This window comes from Nuphar pumila, chromosome 2 (genome assembly GCF_984573655.1).
Source record: "Nuphar pumila chromosome 2, dmNupPumi1.hap1.1, whole genome shotgun sequence".
Classification (NCBI taxonomy): Eukaryota; Viridiplantae; Streptophyta; class Magnoliopsida; order Nymphaeales; family Nymphaeaceae; genus Nuphar; species Nuphar pumila.
The window spans coordinates 135354191-135363920 of record NC_143250.1 but is presented as its reverse complement, the minus strand read 5'-3'; the positions used below and the strand labels follow the sequence as shown (position 1 = coordinate 135363920).

At 38.1% G+C, this 9730-nt stretch overlaps 1 pseudogene across 1 annotated transcript; it reads right to left on the bottom strand.

Moving 5' to 3' along the window:
• Positions 1 to 4841: 4841 nt before the first annotated feature.
• On the bottom strand, positions 4842 to 9458 carry LOC149847205 (secoisolariciresinol dehydrogenase pseudogene; annotated as a pseudogene). Its single transcript, XR_016428582.1, has 2 exons — positions 9419 to 9458; positions 4842 to 6064 (listed from the first exon to the last, which is right to left on the bottom strand). The product of XR_016428582.1 is annotated as a secoisolariciresinol dehydrogenase pseudogene (transcript).
• Between the last annotated feature and the right edge of the window lie 272 nt (positions 9459 to 9730).

Here is a 9730-nt window from a genome sequence, read left to right as displayed (position 1 = left end):
AAAATCCTGAAGAGGCCCAAAAAAAGGAGGAAAATGCACAATCTATGGAGCGAACAAAAAACACGAAAAAGGTAAATAAGAAAAAATCTTGACCGGGAGACGTATTGGTGATGGTTCCATGGATGACGGTCTCATTCTTGAGCTCGATGGTGATAGTCTCGTTCAATTTCATCAAAAACCTGATTTCCAGCGCGAACCAAACACGAATTACATTTTTTTCAAAAAAATAAGGAGAAAAGAAAAACCCGAAGAATAATAAGAGGAAACAAGTTACCTAACGAGCTTCATCGTTGAAAAGAGAGAGAGACTAGAAATCAAGAAGCTGAGAGAAAAAGACGAAGGAGGAAGGGGAAGACGAAGAGAAAGAGAGACGAGAGGGACCCCGACGCCTTTGGGTTCCGTACAAAGATTTTATTGTTTTTTTTATTTAAAAAGTAATAATGAATAGTTGACACCATTAACGGAAAAGCAAACAACGATGTGGCATTCATCGGCAACAGGTAAATGGACAGTCGTGATATAAGAATGAGTAAAATGCTCATTTTCAAAATGACTTGACTGCTTCCCTTGTTTCCCCTCTCGTCACCCCTTTTCTTTCATGCCTCTCTCTCTCTCTCTCTCTCTCTCTCTCTCTCTCTACAACTACAACTTTCCGACGGAGGCAAAAAAAACAACGTTGGTGACATCTCTCTCTTAATCGATCTCCATCTCTTGGAGGATGCCCGACTCGGCCTTATTTTCGATCTTGTAGTAAGAAGATGACCCAAAAACAGGTTTCTCTCTCTCTCTCTGTACTTGGAATGGGAAGAAGATGGCCATGAGGTAGTGAAGGGTTCACCATTTTGGATTCTCTCTCTCTACAACTTGCAGTCGGAGGAAAAAAAGGGAAATAAAATGTTGACAGGAACGATGTCACGGGCCTATTTCCTTCAATGAACCAGCGCGGCGCGACAGTCCCTCCTCACCGCCGCAAGCCTACTTGTCAGCTCGTTTGCCGGTCGTAGAAACTTGTAATCAGAGTGCAAGAGAGCAAGAGAGAATAGAGGGAGAGAAATTGCAATCACAAGAAGCAATCACAACGAGGGTGAACAAAAGAAAGTTCAACGCATTTACTTCATTCACAATTTTGCCTGCAGGCTATTACAGTTCAAGTATACGGGATGCCCCTTCGGGGTATTGATTCACCCGAACTGGGCAGCTTACATCAGACTCAACAAAAGCAAAACAGACTCTAAGCGCAAATCTTCCTGGTTCTTGTAATAGACATTTACTATTTTCTTATTTAGGTTCATATGGATGTTTATAGGAATAGAATGTTTTCCTCCTTTAGGCTTTAGTTGTTGGAGAGAATTCTTATATCAATATGTGGGGTTTTATATTATTTTATTTTCTGGAAAAGGGATTCCCACCAGCATCACTATTTTTTGGGTTCTTCAAAACTCTCACATGCTTGAATGCCTCGGCTTTATGAAGCTCCCTTTTTCATGCTAGCCATTTTTTGTATATACTTTGAAGTTATTTGCTGCTTTTATTTTCTGATTTCTGAAAGGGCTATGTGAAGTTGTGAACTTACTTAGTGTATGACATGTTCATCCTTGTTTACTAAAACCAATTTGGCCTACATTCTGTTGCAGACTCTTGTGAACCTCATACTGGGTGGTTGCTTGGTGGGAATTCCACTTGTTTACTTCGTTGCTTATTTCAGGAGATTCATCTCTCGCTCCCTCATTATTGAACTAAGGTGGTTTAATTATCAGTGAAGATGGGGTTGGCTCACTACTTGTTGGATGCAATTTTTTCATATTATTGTTTGGAAGATTTGGTGCTTCAGGAATAGAGCAGTCCGTGAAAACTAGGTTCCAGATTTTAAGGCTGCCTGTTACAAACTATGATGATCATGTTCAGAAAATGCTCCAGATTTCACTGTGGAAATATTTTCAGATTAGTGTTTGCCCTAAGGAAGGCTTGTGCTCAGAAGACTAGTGTTGGAGTTCAGCAATGTGAAATTGATCTGATTTTTTCCAAAATCAGTTTATTGGAAAGGGTGTTAAGCTCTGTTGATCTACATGATACAATCATTTCGATAGCTTGTAATAATTGGTCATGGATGTCTTGGCTGAGGGCAACAATAGAGGGTCGTCTTAAGCTTTTTGTTGAATTTTCTGTTTTTACAGCTAGTGTTATTGTATCAAATGTATATCTGGTAACCCTTGTGTATGTTCCTTATTAAATCTTGTACATCACTTGGGGGAGGATAGGATCATGGACAATGATTTTTCTTATCTCTGTGTATTCAACGCTGATATCTATTAATAAAGATTGTTGAGCTCTGTTGATCTAAATGATACAGTCATTACGAAGATCTTATCCACCTTTCCCTCAGGCATCCATGTTAAATGAATGCACAAGGATTCATTAAACATATTCACACATCTCAATTTTTCTCTTATCAAGGGGGCAAAACATGCATGGCGTATGCTTAGTTGCTTGCATGTGCAACACAAAGTTCATCATGGTTTGTCTTCCTGTAGCATGGGCAATGCGTACACATTTGGCTACTTTGTTTGAACTTAACAGAGAAAAATTAATAAATGAAATCAAGTGTCCTGTCTTAGTTTGAAGGTATTTATATATAAGAATTCAATACGTCTTGTCTCAGTTTGAACTTAACAGAGAATTAATATTTCAACATTCATGGCACACCCTACAGCAGCTGCCACACACTTGTATGCACCTGTCCTGCCTTGAAGCCTCTGAGCATCTCCCTTTGCATGCAGCACCACAGTCTTACAACATCCAAAACCATAACCCCCCAAAAAAGAAAAAATATCACCAAAATAATCATGCTCTTAAGAATTGATTCACAAGACTGCAACATTTACAACCATTAGTTTTTGTACGAAATTTAATAGTTTCTGTACAAAATGCATTGGTAATCATTTTGAAAAGGGTAATAAACCCTCTTACACAAATTTAAAATGAAAGACCAATTACAAAAAAATTTCAATAGGAATACCATCTTGCACTGTAGTATCAATAACAAAAATTGGGGTACAAACACATTACAAATTAAATGCCCCTTACATAGAATAAAACAAATTAATTAATCTGTATGTGGAAAAACAAAAAGGTTTGTTCTGTACTGCATCCAATCACTAGCTTTTGCTTGCATGTTATTGAACTTGTTTCTGCATGTTAATGTATAAATAAATTATCAAAATGAATCAATTAAATTCTTCATAATAACCATTATTAAAGAGTTCAGATTAACATACCATTGATCTTGTAAAATTGGGTGTTGTATATGATGTTTGAGGGAATCCATGTCGAGCTCTGATGAAAAATACATTGAACATGAATGGAGCTCAAATATGATTTGAAATTATTTCAAGCTTTTATAATCATACCCTATATTCTCCACTTAAACACTCTCTGTGGCCGCCATCCTGTTCCTTCCATGTTGTACACATTGTCTCTCCCTAAGATAAACATACATAACACCCACAAATATAAATAGCCACAATAAACATGCTTGTAGAAACACATACTCAACACATGCCCTCACACGCAAACAAAAAGATGAGCGCACACACTCACACTCACATTTTCTTGTAGAAACGCAATCACACAAGAATATACACATACATACAACAACACAAACACATAAACACACACACACACACCTGTGCAGTAGTTGTAGGCCCTTGCATTCTAGTGGATGTTATATCCATCATAATCATTTTCTTTGTCTTTGCTTCTCAAGCACACCTTTGTACCTTTTCTTGTGTCAATTACATGAATCTTTTTTCTTATGCCCTTAACTATTCCTGGTGTTGTCCCTCCATACTCATGAACTTGCACCTTAGAATTATTATAGATGATGTCTTTCATGATTGAATTTTGACTTTGGATACTTGTTAGCACTGTGTTCAATTCACTTCATATTTTTCAATATCTTTTCCACTGCATCCATTATAATTAGGGATTGACTCTCTACATATATGTTTCATCACATTCAGAAGCTCTTGCTGCAATTTAAACCAGAACATGACTTAAGAGGCTATATCGTGTTGCTAAAATAGACTTCTCGTTGCAATTGTTGTCGCTACCATATTGATAATGTTGCATGAGGCTATATCTTGTTGCTAAGGTTTGTTCTGACCTTCCACGATAATGGTATCAACTTCAATAGAGGAATCATTCATTGTCTAAAAAAAGTCAGATTATAAGTACCATTATGCAAAAGAGAAAAAATCAAAATTATGCATAACGTCTACAAGTGCTAATTATGCACATCATTCATATATACTACCTCATGTTTACCAAGAAGCACTTGTAAATTCAAAAAGCTACAGTAGTGATTCATAATGGTGGTGATATATTTCATGAGAGTTATAAAGAACCCAAAAAGTAGTGATGCTGGTGGGAAGCCCTTTTTCAGAAAATAATTATAATAATATAAAACCCCATAAATTCATATAAGAATTCTCTCCAACAACTAAAGTCAAAAAGGAGGAAAACATTATGTTCCTATAAACATCCATATGAACCTAAATAAGAAAATAGTAAATGTCTATTACAAGAATGAGGAAGATAAAAAGCAAACATTTTGTTCCTGTAAACATTTCATTTCCCCTTTTTTTCCTCTGACTGCAAGTTGTAGAGAGAGAGAATCCAAAATGGTGAACCCTTCACTACCCCATGGCCATCTTCCCATTCCAAGCAGAGAGAGAGAGAGAAACATGTTTTTGAGTCATCTTCTTACTAGAAGATCGAAAATAAGGCCGAGTCGGGCATCCTCCAAGAGATGGAGATCGATCGAGAGAGAGATGTCACCAATGTTTTTCCTTTTTTTTTGCCTTCGTCTGCAAGTTGTAGTTGCATAGAGAGAGGTGAGAAAGAAAAGGGAAGATGAGAGGGGAAACCGGGGGTTAACGGTGCAGGAGCTTCGTTAACTCCCTTTTTTGTGGGGCCCAGCCAGGACGCGTGTTAAGTTCGGGCTGCGTTTGAGATTTACAATCTCACCCAACATTTGATACGATCCCCTCCCTAGAGAGAGATGCCCACTCAATCCGCACACAGCATTGTAAAAGTACTAGCACGAAAACCCAAGATATAACACGAAAACATAAGAAAGACCAACATCTAGGACATCAAATATCTATCTCATAGAGATTATATGCCATCAACAGACATGACCTTTCGTTTTACACAATTATTGAACAAGGTAGCAAATAAACATTCACACATAGCATGCTTCTTATTTCTCCTAGCAGGCAAACTTCTCACTGTTTGAACACATTGAAAGCAGAGTCACAAATGGTGAAGCCCCCATCAACAACAAGGTTATGCCCACTCACGTACTTTGATTCATCACTTGCTAAGTAAACTGCAGCTTCAGCTACATCTTTTACCTCAAGATTAGCCCCCTTTAAATTAACACATTTACTCATCAATTCTTTATAATCGGTCTTCCCCTCCAATAAGTGCTTAGCCAAAGGGGTGTTGATGAGAAAAGGGGACAGACAATTCACTCTTATCCCAGACTGGCCCAGCTCGACTTCCATGTTTCTAGTCAAGCCCACTAAAGCATTCTTCGAAGCACAATAAGCATGGTCACATAACCCACCAGTCAGCGTCGAGGCACTCCCATTAAAAATTATGCACCCTTTTTTTGCAGGTATCATCACCCTTGCTGCATGCTTGGCCCCTAGGAACATTCCCACCAAGTTCACTTCCAAGCTCTTCTCGAACTCCGATCTCGAGTAGTCAAGTATCCTTTTGGAAGCTGTGTTGATGATGGCGGCATTGTTGAACATGATGTCAAGCTTGCCGTACTTGGTGACGGCAGTGTCGATGGCATTACGGATGTCATCTTCACTGGTCACATCACAATGAATGTAGATGACATCATCATTTTCCGAGTTCAGTTCATTGGCAACCTTTTGGCCAAGCTCATCTATGATGTCTGTCACTATGACCTTGGCACCATGATGATGGAATAGAGCAGCTGTGGCATAACCAATGCCATTAGCAGCACCAGTGATCAAGGCAACCTTACCTTCTAGTCTGCAAATGAGATCAAGGTTAGAATCTGTTGAACATTGAATTCACAAACCTAATTTAGGGGGGCGTTGGTTACGCACCCACCTGTGAGAAGCAGGAAAGTGCTTCCCACGATGGGAAGTATAACCTCGTTTTCATAGGAAAATGCAGTTTTTGTATTCAAGAAAGGGCCCTGCCACCTTTTTCTCATGGGCGCATTTGTTTCATCCTCTCTCATAAGAAAAGGCTGAAACAAATTCCCACTTTCTTTGCTGTTGGTCTTCGAGCACAAATACGAAGTAATGTCCTTTGGTTTTGACCCATTGGACCTATCCCCTACACAAGATACACCACACCTTGTCTAAGGTGTCCAGTGTACAGAGAAATACCTGACCTTACCTTTTACTGGCCGTGCTAATCCTGATATGGAATTAGAAATGGCTCAAGCACATCTTTGGATCCTATATGAACATAAGGCAATACTTTGAATATGTAATAAAAAGAGTACTGTTGTGTGCAGCAAGCTCATGAATATACACACACCTTCCTCCACCCCCTGCCCACACACACATACACATGTTGACGGTCTTTACGCTAGACTGATCTCCAAGCACCCATAGTAATAAGCTTCCTACGTCCACAGATGAAACACAATCTGCTCTCTCTCTCTCTCTCTCTCTCTCTCTCTCTCTCTCTCTCTCTCTCATGGAGTGCTCTAATACCTGATATGCACTGCGAAGTGTGCTATGCCACGTGCACATAAAAGTGGTTGCACCGAACTCCTGGTGATATATGCCTCTTCTACAACTATACAAGTTCACATACAAAAATGGATCCTATCATTTGACATATGATGGGATCCATCCTACATTCAATCATAGCGGTCCAACCAACAACTAGGATTAGTCCACATTCTTACTTGAGAGTGGACTGATCCTAGTTGGCCAGATGCATCAGTTGTATGGCTTGGATTAACATATATCTTCTGGCATCATGTCAGAGGAAAGGGTCTTTTGTTCAATAACTAGGAGAGAGAGAGAGAGAGAGAGAGAGAGAGAGAGAGAGAGAGAGAGAGAGAGATTATGAACTTCTATACAACAGCTTTGGCTTCCAGTTTGCATTAGATCACCTGGAGCTGGCCTTGTGCCAGAAATCACTGCATTACATTCTTGAAGGAATGTATGATGGGCATGGGTTTCAATGATTGTTTTGCTAATTGGGTCATGGAATTGATTTCATTGACCCAAATCTCTCTTACAGTGAATCGGAGGTAGCTATTTCTAAATGGAGAGGGATTTGCAGCAAGCGTCACCTATCGCCTCTTCTTTTGCTACCTTTTCTTGATTCATTTCTTGGGATGTGACCTCATCCCAAGCCAAGTGGACCATAACCAATTCAGGTTTATTCTCAGTGGCATCTTGTTATCAGGCTTGCATGGAGGCCGATATGGATCTTGGACCACATGGTGTTGTATGGGGATCGGGTCGATCGCGTAAGGCTCGTTTTTTTGCTTGGACCTTATTAATGGGAAAAATAAACACTCTAGATCGTTTACAGAAAATGGGCTTCTATTTGGCTAATAGATGCCCATTATGTTAAGAAGATGTTGAATCTACCATCTTTTTTGGTTCTGCAAAGGTTTTCAAGAAATGTCTATGACAGCATGGCCGGGCCTTCACCTAATAGTTGCACACTCTTTCTCCTTTAAGAACTTAATCTTTGGACCGGATTCCTTTAAGAACTCTCCAAAGTGGAGGAGAGTTTGGAAATGGTGGATCACTTCGGTGTGGTGGTGCATTTGGGAAGAACAAAACAACCAATTATTTCAGAAAAAACAAGCTAATCTGGCGTCTCTTATTTTCGCTATTCAAGGGGATGTCTTCTTCTCAACAAAGACTGTTGGCCCAATGTAGATATATCTTGGATTGATAAGAATAGACTGGGATCTTTTCAAGCCTAGTAATTCAATCTGGACTGAGACTTTGATTTATTTTTCGGACCCATTCTGTGGATTTGTATTATATCTCAGAATTGAATTGACTATCTCTCATGGTCTGCTATGTTATCTATTTCTCAATAAATTTTTCTCTCTCAAAAAATACATATCCATAAATACCTTACCAAAATGCTCACCTTTTTGCAGAGCTGAAGAGGGGTGTGGTGCACATCTTCTTGGATCAGTGTTTTACGCTTAGCTGAAGAAGGGTGTGGTACACACCTTGGGATCAGTGGTTTATGCTACTACAACTAAATGGGAACACTGGCTGCTTGAAAAGATAATTTTATCCTCTATATATACCCTCGACTCACACACACACATGGCTTTTAAGTGTATTATTAAAGGCATCAAAGGTGAACGCCTTTAATGTCCAACTCAAATGAGCTTCGAGTCCAAGTCCTCTTTCCGAAGAAGGCCTAAGCCTCTTTAATGGTACTTTATACACGCAGAAAGTCATTAATATTTATGTCGATTTGATGTGAACTCATAACTGAAAAATGTCACTTATTTTTTATTACAAGTAAATAAATTATAGAAGTGAAAGAAGTGATGTATTATGCCGCCCTTACAAAATAAGCGTTACTGCAAAAGCCATTCAAAAGTAATAAAGATTATATAAGATAACATGATTCTCATTTGATAGAGAAGAAGATGGAAAACAAATTCAAGGAAGTTAAAGAATTAATTAGTGATATTTATTTTTCCTTCAAGCTTTTTATTCTTCTGCATCTGACTTGTTTATATTTATTTCATTAATTTAATGGGGATCTAATTGACTTTACCAACATTGATCCAACGATCCATACCTATATATAGGGATGTTGACAGTTTGGATTTGGATTTATTATACAACTGTTTAGATAAAAAAGAACTAACCTACTCATTAATAGATTTTTTATTCAGTTTTAGAGCTTTTGCATTCATATCCAAAGGATTCAAATTAGAACCCATACTGATTGATTTCTTAATATCTCATTCAGTCATATTCAATAGTTCCTGCATTCAAGCTGAATCTTGTCTGGTTATCTTAAATGGCTAAAGATATCCAAATTAAGTTTTAGCTTTCTGTCTGAATTAAAACCCTCCTGTTTGCATCCTACCTCCATAGGAGTTCAAATTAGGCGTTCTTTTTTTTTTTTTTACTATACATTTTGAACACATTGAGGCTTATGCCTCGTTTCGCATCATCCATATTTTTCAAAAACACCTCTATATACCTCACACCTTCAAACACCTTGCAAACACACAATTGTATAAATCACTTACATTTCAGTATTAGGTTCCATTTAAGAAAAATGCCTCTTTTTATGCAACTTTATTTAGTCTGTTTCTAGACCTTTGTTAAAAATGCATCTTTATCTGTAAACTATTTACTAACTTGGCAACATCTTTCCATTTGTTTCAATTTGTACATAGCTTATCTTCTTTAAACGCTTTCATCAATCCCATCTAAATGCATTAATTTTCATTTTAGCCAGAGAACAAAAATTATAGTCATTTCTGAATGTGTCCAAGCAGGATCTTAGTTAAGAAAGCGTGTAACTCAAATATATATCCTACAAAATTTTCCTATTTATCAAGACTATGTCACATGCACCCACATGTAGATTTTCAAGTTTGGGTTGTTTCTCTCCATCCCTGCTCATCTATTAGTTCTGAAACTTACCAAAGAGAGGTGATTGTTGG